The sequence below is a fragment of the Capra hircus genome, chromosome 9, assembly GCF_001704415.2.
Source record: "Capra hircus breed San Clemente chromosome 9, ASM170441v1, whole genome shotgun sequence".
Classification (NCBI taxonomy): Eukaryota; Metazoa; Chordata; class Mammalia; order Artiodactyla; family Bovidae; genus Capra; species Capra hircus.
Window position 1 is genome coordinate 16,599,270 of NC_030816.1, and position 13,791 is coordinate 16,613,060.

The 13,791-nt window shown below is 40.5% G+C and overlaps 1 long non-coding RNA gene across 1 annotated transcript; it reads right to left on the reverse strand.

Annotated features, from left to right (window-relative positions):
• On the reverse strand, positions 1,440 to 13,533 carry LOC108636718. Its single transcript, XR_001918520.1, has 4 exons — positions 12,591 to 13,533; positions 11,183 to 11,326; positions 10,719 to 11,001; positions 1,440 to 3,361 (listed from the first exon to the last, which is right to left on the reverse strand). It is a non-coding gene; the product is annotated as an uncharacterized LOC108636718 (long non-coding RNA).

Consider the following 13,791-nt stretch of genomic DNA (forward strand, 5'->3'; position numbering starts at 1 on the left):
TTCCATATCAGATTGGAAGTTGTACACAGAGCTTTGATATTCAGAAAAAGGTAACATTTCAGTAGCAGATATATTTTATAGGCTAAGATTTAAGCATACTCTGAATACTTAATATCAAGTTATGGAAAATAGCATGCAAAGTTTTAATTTTTCCTAGCAAACAGGTACTCTGGAAACTCTAAACAAGAATAAGTTTCTTTGAAATGTATTGTGCTTTTAAATCAAAGACTTATTTGAAAAAAAATGATGCTCTTCTCTTCACAGTGGAATTGGAGAATGTTTACTAGTCACTCTTGTGGGTAATATTAGACAAAAATATTCAAAATCTTTTAACATGCCAAGCTAACATTTAGTAGTTTTCTGAAAGGTCTGTAAAGCATCTACAAACATTTCTGTAAACAGACTAATTTTTAAATTGAAAAAAATTCTGGCTTCTATGCTAGTGAAAAGTTAAATGGTCTATGAAACTTGTCGTGTCTTTGGAAATAAGCTGTTTCTCGACAAAAAAAAAAAAAAAAAGAAAGAAAAGAAAAGAAAGACACTAGGCCACTCGAGGTCATTCCTTCTGAGTCACTAACTCAAGGGCAAAGCATGGTGTTTTAATGCCAGTAAAGATATAGCCCTCTTGACTGTCTCCTCGTTTTCATATACAGTCTCATGTTTTGGATATTTCTCGTCTAATGAAATTCAAATCATGTTGACAGGACATTCTGGGAGCTTGTGTGCAAGCAGTTAAGTCTCATTTCATCCTGGTATCTCCCTAAGAATGGCCATATAGCAAAGGCTAATCCAATCTTTATCGAGCTGAATTCATCTCAGATGGGCTTTCTTCTTTCCTAATAATTTCACACTGTGACTTCTACCTGTTTTCTTTGTTGTGTGTCTGCATTAGAGCACAGCTTACTGATTTCTGCACCACGTAACAGGAACAAAATATACATGATCGCTTACTCGATTCTGAGCCTGAAGTGAATAAACACTAAAATTTTGGGAGTTCCAGGAAGGGGTAGTAGGCAGAAGGAATGTGCTGCCAGGCATTTTTCTGTCTACTGGGGAATTTGGTGCAGCAGAAGTAAACACAGGTTTAGAAGTAAAATGGGCACATTTTCAAACTGCCACCATTCCCTCAAAGTGTAACTGTTCACTGAACTTTGGTTTTTCATCAGTAAAATGGGAAGAGTAAGAGTTACCTGTTGGGATGTTGGAAAGATAAAATGTTACAGGTAAAGCATTCAAAATAATGCAAAACGCACCAATAGTAGCTATTGCAATTTGAATCATCAAGATTGCATGCATGAGTGCTCAGCCACCTCAGATGTGTCTGACTCTTTGAGGCCCCGTGGACTATAGCCTGCCAGGCTTCTCTGTCCATGGGATTCTCCAGGCAAGAATACTGGAGTGGGTTGCCATGCCCTCCTCCAGGGGATCTTCCCAATCTAAGGAAGAACCTGTGTCTCCTGCATTGCAGGTGGGTTCTTTACTGTTGAGCCACTGGGGAAAGATTATGGTGTTACAAAATAAGAAGTTTTCTTTTTTTAGGTCACATTTTTAACTAGAAGTGCCTCAGCCTGTCAAAAGAGGTCTCAAATTGCTCCCTCTCATTTCGTCAATATGTTCTTAAGGCTGACCTCATCAGAGAATTCAATTGCCATTGAGAAGACCACTGAGAGCTCAGTCACTACATATAGCATCTTCCCTCCCAGGGTTGGTGAGCCATTCAGAGGCTGCATTTATGATTAAAATGTTAGAAACAAGCAATATCCCCTAGAATCAATCAATAAAGTCCTTGGACATCTCTGACAAAAGACAAAGAGTCACACATTGGCTTACAAGATAAAGTCCAATAATAAAAGCTAGTGTACTTCCCAGGGACAGGGGAGCCTGGTGGGCTGCCGTCTATGGGTCGCACAGAGTCGGACACGACTGAAGCAACTTAGCAGCAGCAGCAGTGTACTTCCTTGGGTACAACTCCTTGAATACAGTTCATTTCAATGAAAGATCTAGGAAGTAAGGACACAAATTATATCCCCTCCTCATTAGTCAGGGTTCTCCTGAGAAACAGAACCAATAGGATATTATGTATATATATGTATTGCTGCTGCTGCTGCTAAGCCGCTTCCGTCATGTCCGACTCTGTGCGACCCCACAGACGGGGGTATTAGGTAGGTACAAATGTAATTGTGGTTTCAGATCATGAATTTTAAATCATTGTAATTTGGCTCAAACAAATTAAAATAGGAGCCATTACAATCAACACATTTTTGCCAATCAGAGATAGGTTTATTCCTGTAGCATACATATCCATGCTTTGGATTTCAATCAACTCTTGGAAAGCACTTTCTGCCTCCTGCTGGTTACGGAAGCATTTTCTCTGCTAAAGGTTGTCGAGATGCTTGAAGAAGTGGTAGCTGAATGGTGAGAGATCAGGTGAATACGGTGGATGAGGCAAAACTTCGTAGACCAATTCATTCAACTTTTGAAGTGTGGGTTGTGCGACTTGCGGTCAGGCATTGTCATGGGGAAGAATTGGGCCCACTTTGTTGAACAATGCTGGCTGCAGGTGCTGCAATTTTTTGTGCATCATATCAATTTGCTGAGCACACTTCTCAGATGTAATGGTTTTGCCTGGATTCAGAAAGCTGCAGTGGATCAGATTGGCAGCACACCACCAAACAGTGGACATGAACTTTTTTGGTGCAGGTTTGGATTTGGGAAACGGTTTGGAGCTTCTCAGTCCAACCACTGAGCTAGTCATCGCCAGTAGTTGTATGTATAAATTCAACTTTTAATCGCATGTAACAATCAGATTGAGAAATGGTTTACTGCTGTTGTATACAATGAGAAGATGACACTTCAAAAATGATATTTTTGATTTTAGGTCAGCTCATGAGGCACCCACTTATAGAGCTTTATCACCTTTCCAATTTTCTTCAGATGCCCAATGACCGTAGAACGGTTGTGTTGCCAAACTCTTGTGCAGTTATAACAGGATCAGTTTCTATGATGGCTCTCATTGGTTGTTGTCAACTTTCAATGGATGGCCACTGTGTTCCACATCTTCAAATCTCTCATTTCGTTTGCAAAACTTCTTGAATCACTGCTGCACTGTACATTGGTTAGCAGTTCCTGGGCCAAATGTGTTATTGAGTTGTCTCTGCTTATTTAAGACTCATTTTGAACTCAAATAAGAAAATCTCTTGAATTTGCTTTTTGTCTAACACCATTTCCATGGTCTAAAATACATGTAAATTATGCAGTAAGATACTGAAGTGGGTAGCCTATCCCTTCTCCAGGCGATCTTCCCGACCCAGGAATCAAACTGGGGTCTTCTGCATTGCAGGCAGATTCTTCACCAGCTGAGCTATCAGGGAAGACAATAAGTTTTTAGCAAAGAAACATAAAGTGATAAAAGCACATCAAAATGATGTATAGCATAACTACATTTAAGAATGTATTCCAATATCAAACGGCAAATTTCAACACTGCAATAGCCCTAATTACTCTTGCACCAACCTAATATATGCTCTGGGGTTCCAGAGGCCTGTCTTAATTTTGTGCTGTCTTTATCTTTTAGTTCAAGCTGATATAATAACTTCTAAAACCTTATGGGCTTCCTTCTTATTAATTTACTTTCCACTCTGTTAGATAAAAGTCAAACCAATAGATTTCTCTGACCCAGTCCCTCTCGATCTTGGGTTCCCTGGGCTGGAGATGTAAGCTTGTGAATCATTAATGTAATATATAATAATTGAAGCTATGGATGTGGATGAAACTTCTTGGAGTGACCGAATAAACAGAGATTAGAAGAGTTCTTATGATCAAACTTATGCTGGTAAAAAAACAAATGTTTAGCAAAAGTAAAAGAGAAAGAGAAACTATGTTTTTATTTTTTTCCTGGCAGCATGGCCTATGGGATCTTTGTTCCCCAACCAGGGATCGAACCAGGCTCAGCAGTGAAAGCACAGAGACTTAACAACTAGATCAACAGGATATTCCTGAGATCATTTGTTTTTGCAAAGACTATGATAGGCTAAGATCTGATACTTTTAATACATAAAATGTTCTTATAAATAAAATTAAGGTTATTTGAACTTTGCCAGGGGAAGGAGATAGTTAGGGACTTTGGGAAGGTCATAGACACACTGTTTTATTTAAAATGGATAAGCAACAAAGTCTTATTGTATAGCACATGGAACTCTACTCAGTGTTATGTGCCAGGCTGGATGCGAGGGAGGTTTAGGCTGAGTCCCTTCTCTGTTTTCATCCGAACCTACCACAGCATTGTTAATCAGCTATACCTCAATACAAAATGGTTTTGGTGTTAAAAAAGTAAAAATTTAAAGGTAAATAAATGCAACTAAAGTTATTAACATATCAGAAGAAAAATGGTCAAAAGGAAACATAGTTCAGACAATGAAGGACAAGTCCCTTAACAAGCTGTCAATGCCCTGCAAATAATTTTTAAAAAACTTTAAAAATATCAAATTGAAAAGATTCTTTTGAAGTACTGAACTCAAACTCAGGAAGGGTGAGAATAGATTAGCACTTACATATATTACTGGTGGGGCTTCCCTGATAGCTCAGTTCGTAAAGAATCTGCCTGCAATACAGGAGACCCCAGTTTGATTCCTGGGTTGGGAAGATCTGCTAGAGAAGGGATAGGCTACCCACTCCAGTATTCTTGGGCTTCTCTTGTGGCTCAACTGGTAAAGAATCTGCCCGCGGGAGACCTGAGTTCTACCCCTGGGTTGGGAAGATCCTCTGGAGAAGGGAAAGGCTACCCACTTCAGTATTCTGGCCTGGAGAATTCTATGGACTGTATGGTCCGTGGGGTGGCAGAGTTGGACATGACTGGGTGACTTTCACTGTCATACTACTGGTGGGGCTGTAGTTTGATACAAGAGGGCAATATTTGAGTAACATGAAAGAAGATATTTAGAAAGTTTATTTATTTAGCAATTTCTAGAAAATGAATTTTAAACAGTAGTTAAATATTTATGTGTGAGAATGTTCACTGAAAACACCATTTGTTACAAGAATGATAATTGAAGCATCAATTTTAACAAAAAAATCTGGAACTATCAATATTTTCAACAATAGAAGAATGATTATATTATGAGGCACACATAGAATTAAGAACTTCAAAACTAATAACAATTATGCTTTAATGAAATAGAAGCATGATCATAATATGATGCTCACTGAGGAAAGCAAGACATCAGTTCAGTTCAGCCGCTCAGTCATGTCTGACTCTTTGCGACCCCATGAATCACAGCACGCCAGGCCTCCCTGTCCATCACTAACTCCTGGAGTTCACTCAGACTCATGTCCATCGAGTCAGTGATGCCATCCAGCCATCTCATCCTCTGTTGTCCCCTTCTCCTCCTGCCCCCAATCCCTCCCAGCATCAGAGTCTTTTCCAATGAGTCAACTCTTCTCATGAGGTGGCCAAAGTACATATAACTGTGTAAAATATGATTCCAATTTAGTTTAAAATATATACATATTATAATTCAGAAAAAATATATCAAAATGTTAATATCATTTACCTTTGTGTGATGCAATTATGAAAGCTTTCTGTTTTCTTCTTTATTCTATCTAGTTTTCTTTCATTTTACCACAATAAGCATGAGTTACTTTAAAAAACAATAAAAAGTGAGCCTAAAATATGTGGTACTTAAAGGCTTTTCTTTGCACAATTGCACCAGTGAAAACTAAGTGCTCAGTAGTAAAGGCCCTATGGAAAAAGTGGCCATCCCAGCACAGATGGCAGGATAAAAATGCTATATCGGGAGTGCAGGGAAATTCAGACTGAATCAAAACAGAGACAATTCCCTTAGGTGGGTGGTTTTCTGAAAATTTGGCACAGAAACCACTTATCCATACTAGATCTTGCCCAGAAACCTTAAAAGAAAAACAAACAGAGCTGCTCTGGCTGAAGGCTGTATCCCTGATCCCTACTCTCTGCCTTCCTCTCTCAAGGGTCCCTGCAGCAGGCTCTGCCGACACATGAGGTCTAAGAAACAGTTTGAAAATCAAGAAAATCATCTTATGCTAAAGTTTCTCATCAACCACTCCCTAATCGAGATGACCCAGAAACTATCAGCCTCTTTTGTGTAACTGTCATGTTCAACTATGTATTACGGTATAAGAACACTTAAACGATTCTCATGTCAGGATAGATTGGTTCCCTAATTCTTCATCAATTCATTAGCCCTCTCTATTTAAGTCTTCCTTAAAAAGTATGCTGGGCATTATAGGGCTTCCCAGGTGGTGCAGTGGTAAAGAATCTGCTTGCCAATGCAGGAGACACAAGAGATGTGAGTTCAATCTCTTCATCGGGAAGATCCCCTGGAGGAGGAAATGGCAAACCACTCCAGTACTATTGCCTGGAAAATTCCATGGATAGAGGACCCTGGAGGGCCACAGCCCATGGAGTCACACAGTGTCTGAGGCGACTGAGGGACGGAGCACACACGCACACATAAAGTGCATAAGTACTTGGCCCAGGAGGGTTCTACATGATCTTCAGAGTTAAAAACGTGAGCGCGCCTGCAAATGCCTGTGGCCCTGAGACACTGGGTCAGTTTTGGCTTGATCATCCTTGGCTGTGCTTAATACCAAAGGAGAAAGAATCCTCCCCATTCCTCCCCAGGGCTGCAGCCTGGACAGGGACAGAATGCTGGCTTGCACAAGAATGGCCTCAGCTGGGCGATCCTGGAGCAAAGCTGCACTTAAATTAGCAACTGCAATTGTGGTGAGCAGGACCTGGTGACCCCTGGAGCATTCTGACAGGTCTTATTTGCTGCATCTACTTAAAACTTTTCAGAGGTTTCAACAGGTTACCTTTCCTCACTTGGATGCCAGTGGCTGCAGTGAAGATGAATGGGATGTCTCTTCCGCCCGTGTGGAAAACTATGGCCCAAAAGCACATTCTAGAACTATACTGACCAGCATGTCACCATCAGCCACATGTGGCTTTAAGCTCTTAAAATATGGCTAGTCTGACCTGAGACATACTGTAATTGTAAGGGACACACCAGATTTCAAAGTAGGAAAAAGAATGTAAAATATCTCACTAATCATTTTTCCTATTGATTACATGTTAGAATGATATATTTTTGGTATGTTAAATAAAATAAAATACATTACTAAAATTATTTGTACCATACTTTTAAATTTAAATACTAGAAAATTTTAAATTACTTCTGCGGCTCACATTTATGATGGGTATTAAATTTCCACTGGACAGCACTGTTACAGGACAAACAGAATCGGGGCTGAAGTTGTTAGTCCCCCTGGTCTTATTTGGGATTTTTTTGTGTGGAGAGGAGAAGATTCTTTGTTCTACGGATGAAGAGAGAGAAAACAGCCCTGTCCTTTTGAGTCACTGACACATCAATTAGGGTTTGAGTTTCTTTGAGAAAGCAGGAAATACCAGTGACATTCCATAATAAATGAAGATGTGGACTAACCCAAAAATGCACTCAGAATGAGCCTTCTGTTGGCTTGGGCCATGGTTAAGAACTGTGTTGAGTCCTCTAGTCACTCTGATTCTGTTTTCTTGCCAACATGAAAAGGAGAATATTATCTAAACATATTTTTAAAAGGAATGTGGGTACTGACCATCAAAATGAGCTCAGAAGTGCTGTACATGATGAGGACTTGTCTTAACTTTTACTCAGGGATATATCCTCTTATATGGGCTTCCCAGGTGGCACAGTGTTAGATAGATAGAATTAATCTATCAATGCAGGAGACAGAGGGGAATTGGGTTCCATTCCTGAGTTGGGAAGATCCTCTGGAGGAGGCAATGGCAATCCACTCCAGTATTCTTGCCTAAAAAATTCCATGGACAGTCTGATTGGCTGCAGTCCATGTGGTCACAGAGAGTCACACACAAGGTTTCTTATATTTAGGTCTAAACCTTTATGCAGAGTACTTTCCTCTAAAACTGAACACTAATCTTCTGGCTGAAGTCTATGAATTCAGACATGACATTGAGTTATTTATCCCTCCAAGCATCTTCATTCGTCATTTCAATATATTTTGAGAGTCTGAGTAACATAATGAAAGTAAAAGTGAAAGTCACTCAATTGTGTTATGAGTAACAGTGGTAGATTCTAAGATGGAGTTTATATCACGCAGTCTCACACTTTCAATGGCCTTAATTTTTTCATTTGTTTTCTTAATACACATTTATTGAGCACTTACTCTGTGCCAGGCACTCTGCCAAGCATTGGATGCAATGGGTATAAAAAATAGAATAAGATCACTAATCTCCTAGAAATCACAATCCAGTGTGAGAAGTAGACACTTATTAAATAATTACGTGGGAGAGTTCTGAGGAGCAGAAAGCAGAAAGAATTCAAAGCCCAAGTGGAAGGATAGATAGAAAGGGTCCAGCTCCTCCAAATATAATGGAGGGGGGAGATGCCCTAAATCCCAATAGCTGCCAAAAAGAAGGCCAGTGTATCTGATATAAACTCTATGAGGAGGACAAATGTAGCTGGGATGACTAACACATCCCTATCTACATTGTCTAGACATAAAAGAACCATTCTTTGGCCACTTGATACGAAGAGTCAACTCACTGGAAAAGACTGATGCTGGGAGAGGCTGAAGGCAAAAGGAGAAGAGGGCAGCAGAGGATGAGATGGCTAGATAGCATCACTGACTCAATGGATGTGAGAGTGAGCAAGCTGGGCATGTAGCATGGGGGGTGCAGGGTTGGGAATGGGGTGTAGAAGGGGAGAGAGATGATGAGACCTGAAAACCCAGGCATAGGAGCTTTGCTTCCGGAAATATTCAGAAACAGTTTTGACTTGGAGAAGACTGTAGAAGCCCAGTGGCAAGTACCAGCGGTGACCTGGATTGTATTAGTGAGCGTGAGCAATGCTAGAACACCATGACCAAGGTCAGTCTGTCAAGGAACATTGCTCAGTGCCAAGGTCCGCAGTTTAGAAGAGGAGGTAAGGACAGGCAGTTCCTAGCTTTTTTCTACATTAGGTCAATATTGCCCCAAGTGATTCTGATACACTTCCAGAAAAATTTCTCATTAGATTCAGATATCTCCTAGATAGAGATATTTTTTGTGTGTGCAGCTGGGTGAGGGTCTGGATTAGGAACAAACACTTCAGAGGAGACTTTGCAGTGATTCTGACATGGACTCATCCCTAGAAAAGTACGACTGCTTTAGAATGGAGGGGGAGAATTCTAGTGATCTTACCACCACAAAATTAGAAGGACAACAACAGGGGACAGGCAACGACAGACAGAAGAGATACAAGTCATGATCATGACCAAGTTTGTAAAAAGAAGACAGTGTTTTAAACAGACTTTGAAAGAAAATCGCATTTTAGAAAGTTGGGGGTAACAAGAACGCAATATGCAAAAACTGTTTAGTCATTTAAATTTATAAAAAATTTTAATATCTGATATATGAATACATTTGTATTATAAAATATACAATACAGAAATTTATATTTTAATATATAAATCAAGGCTGTAAAAATGTATTTCTTCTAGTCTCCAAATAAATAGAGTTGACCTTTGAAACACCACAGGAGTTAGGGGTGCCAACTTCGAAAGTTCACATACAACTTATAGTAGGCCTTCTGTATCCTTGGTTCCTCACATTCATGCTTCCTCATCATCCCACGTTCCCAGATTCAATCAACCATGGATCTTGTAGTACTATGGAGTTTACCATTGAAAAAAATGTACATTTAAGTGGACCCACTAATCCAAAACTGTGCTGTTCAAGAGCCAATTATATTCTCTATATTTTGTATATCTTGCTTACCAAATATTCAAATATATAATAAAATTCATTCATCAAGTCATTCTAATGATTTTAAAATCATCAGTGTGATTTTTGGTGATAGAGCTAAACGATGCTCCTTTCTTAGCAGAGATTTTCATATAAAGTTCTTACAAAGACTTCTCCATTCAAGTGAATCTCTCTCCAACAACCATCCAATAGCAAAAGACAGTGGCCCTTTGTCATAACCTTATTGATAGAGGTTGGAAAGCCAGAGGAAGAGAGAGAAAAAAAAAAAAAAAAAAGATGAGAGAGAGAGAATGTATCTATCACATTTCTAGTTTCTGTAAACTTGATGGTTTAAAATGTGCAGTACGTGCTTGTACTAGAGACACCTGATCCAAGCAACCTGATAATTTTGCTGAGTCACCTTGCTTTGGCCTCCTTTGCTTTCCTCCCTGTCAGGAGGAATCATCCTCCCAGGGCCACTCTTTTCAAAACAAACCAACCAATTCAGCGTCCACACCTCTCACCACCTCCCACATCAGGCTTTCACACTCCTGGCCACCATCCAGTAGCCCTAGTCACTGCAGGGCCAGGTGTGAGACAGCTGGGGACAGCCCCAGTGCTCCAAAGTCCTGGAATGATTCAGCTTAGTCAGTCCCAAACCTGTCTTCCCTGCCTCACCTATTCCTTCTCACGGAAAACATGAGAAAGGCCCTTGCCCACAGGATTTTCCCCTCTGACTCCTGACTTCCCACTGCTCCCCTGTGGCCCTCAGGGGCATGCTGTGTATTCTCACTTGGAACCTGCCTGTATAATAGACTATTTTTCCAGCGTCCATTGTCTCCTTACCTGTAGGCCTTATCATCCTAAATAATAATAAATCTTATTAAAACAGAAGTGAGGTAGGAAGAGGGGTCAAGGGAAGCGGTTGTCAGCCAATTCTAGTTACCTGAGCTAAGAATGCGCATGGTTTGTCTGCTTTGTTCCATGAAAAAGGAGCAAGATGGTTGCCTCTTTGACGTCCAGTCAGGGAATAACTGGTGCTGGGATGGAAACGACTGGTTGAAGCAGTCAAATGAAGAAAGGGGAAGAAGAGGGAAAGAGAAACAAGGGTAATTGCTAGCAGGCTCAACCAGTTGCCAGTGCCTGGAAGAGGTGCAGGAGCAGACAGGGGCAGAGATGGGAGGGCCCAGGAATCTTGAGGTTCCTCCATGGGGAGAACTGGCCAGAGGCTGTGGGAAGGAGACAGAGAGGAGGTTCCCACAGTCACTTCTTGCATCTCACATTCTTTGATCTTTGAAAAGGATCCCAAGAAGATCTGCTCCTCATAAACCTCTACACATGGCTCAGGAGTGGTCAGGTCAGTCCCTCCAGGGAAAAGTTTTCCAGTAAAGCAAATTGTCCTGATCCTACCTGAGTGGTTTAAGCCTCACTTGCGCTCTCTGTGCCCCAGGATTCTCCTAGATTCTTCAGCTGTCACCAAGTTCCTCCATAATGATATGCGATCTCCCTTCTCCCAGCCAAGGACATCTGAACCCCAAAGAAATCCCTCAACACCTGAAACAAATAACAGGATCTCTTCAGCAGGCCCTCCAGTTCTGGGCCTTAGTGCCTACACCTAAACAATTTTTAAAAAATCTTGGAATCAAAGCAGTGTGTGGTTTCTGAGGAAAAACCACATGGGCTGAAATTCATTAACTAATTTTAATACTTATCACATTTATTATTATACTCTTTCCCAACTTGTGGAAAAATATTTCAGTACTTAATAAGTAGTGTGCCTGTATTGACATGTGCCTCCTGAGTATAAGCCCTGGTTTACTCTATTTAAGAGCAATAAATTTAGCACTCTAAAGAAAGAAAACTTTCATAAACCTAACCAAAAAGATTTTAAGCAAAAGATTTGCACGTACATATAGAGACAAATTGTGTGTCTATACACATACACATGTACACGTATGTACACACACACACTAAACTGACACTACTTTAAAAGTACCCAGTTTTCCTGAATATAGAAATCCCTTTCTTTTCACAGATTCTCAGTTTCACAGTCCCAGTGGTAGAGGTTCTCCATGCCAGCAGAAGTACTCTTCCTTGCGGCATGAAAGGCTCTTTGTTGTTATGTTCTTGCACTAGTTTCCCATTCAGTATTTTGCAGAATCCCACAGTTATTCTCCGCTCTATCACAAACAAAAGCAAAGCAAAGTGGTACTTCAGAAAATTGGTACAATTGGTAGAAAAGGAGAGGGGAACTTGTAATAATTTTACATTATAACATTATAAATTCTCTTGTTTAAAGAGAATTCAAGGTCATGTCTTTCAAAATAATAAAAGTTTCTATGAAAGTTAACAGTGGTCTTTGAGATCCTCTACCTATGACTGAATGTGTCCCATGATTCCTCGGGGACCTCCAGATCACTCTAGAAAGGCTCAGGATGCATGAGTATCCAGGCCTGTAGGAGGGTAGGAGGCATCAGTTTCCCACTCCCTCTCACCTTTAGTTTGGTAACAGTACCACGACGTACCTTTTGGGAATCTCCTCACTCTTGCTTTCCTGTCTGTTGGTGCAGTTGTGGCTCACAGCCCCTGGGGCTGGAAGTGAGTTCCTGACCCCAAGCCAAACTCATAATATTCAATCTCAGGATATTAACTAGAACTTTTGTAAAAGGAATTCTTTCTCTAAAGCTGCCCAGCTCGTAAAATGTAAGTCTGAAGCTTTGGTGAACACTTTCACATACTTCTGAGAAACTTCTGAAGGAAGCCAGTATATAGGAAAGAAAGCAGAGCCAAAGATGGTGAGGTAGACACAGAGATGTACCTCTTAGGTTTCTCGTCAGGGAATGACAAAATGCCCAGTTACAGGGAGCGTGGTCAGCAGATGGTCCAAAGTTGTCAGCTGCTTCAGAGTCTGCCTCGGCTCTGGAGACCTGCCTCACCTGGGGTCACACCCTTACAGCTCAGTCCACATTAGTGACAGAGCAAGGTCGCATACAAAGCCTGACTATTGTGACTAATCTTTGGAAAGACTTCACAGTCAACTCAGTGGGTTCATCAAGGCTTTGCAGAGCCCGTCTCACGGTTTCACTTCTCCCCCTGCCTTTCCCTCATGGGTAACAGCTTGCACTCTGAGCTCCATCTCAGCATCTGCTTCTAGAATACTCTATCTGGGGTAGGTAGAAGAAAGCAGATGATTGAGTAATTACTTGAAAAATCAGTTATGGCTGAAATAAATTTTCCCTCCATATAGACTGAATCAATAAAGTAGCAACTGAAAGGTTCTTGACGAAACAAGCTCTATAGATCATAGCACAGAATTTTCATGGGAAATTCTGATAGCTGGTTGTACCTGAATATATCCTATTTTTAGAATTTCTAGCCACCAGCTCTCTCACTTTCCTCAAACTAATCTGATAATCCATCTTAATCTTCTCAGGTTTCTGAGGAATGAAATCTTGACACCCAAATTACTGAAGACTACACAAATCATTAATGAAAGAAGGAGGACTTAAGTCCAGAAATGTCTTCTTTCAAAGCCTGTTGCAGGCGTCAAGGGAAAGAAGGGCTGTGAGTTTGTTTCTAAGGTAAGGAACCACTGAGTCCAGGTATAGGGAGCTTAGAAAGGCAGAGACGGAGAAATGAGATCATGACCTCATATTCAGCCCAAATTTATATTTACTTCCATCCATAGCTTTTGTCTATCTCTTTTGACTCTGTTCTATAAAGCTGACTATAATTTGACTGTACCCTTGCTACTAACTAGAACATTTACAGTGCTCTTGTCTCCTAATGGAGCTCAACAGAATGACAGTTGAGTACCACCTACATTACTGACATAAAGAATTCAAATGATTAGGACGTAGTTTCTGCTCTCGAGGGGTTCATAATCTGGCATGTGTAATATGGGTTTGTAGCGTAGTGTTTGTATATGTGTGACAGTGTCTACAAAACAATGGTTATAATAAAATATAGCTATGAATGACTGATGATTAATTAACCATAATTTATAATAATTTGGGAAC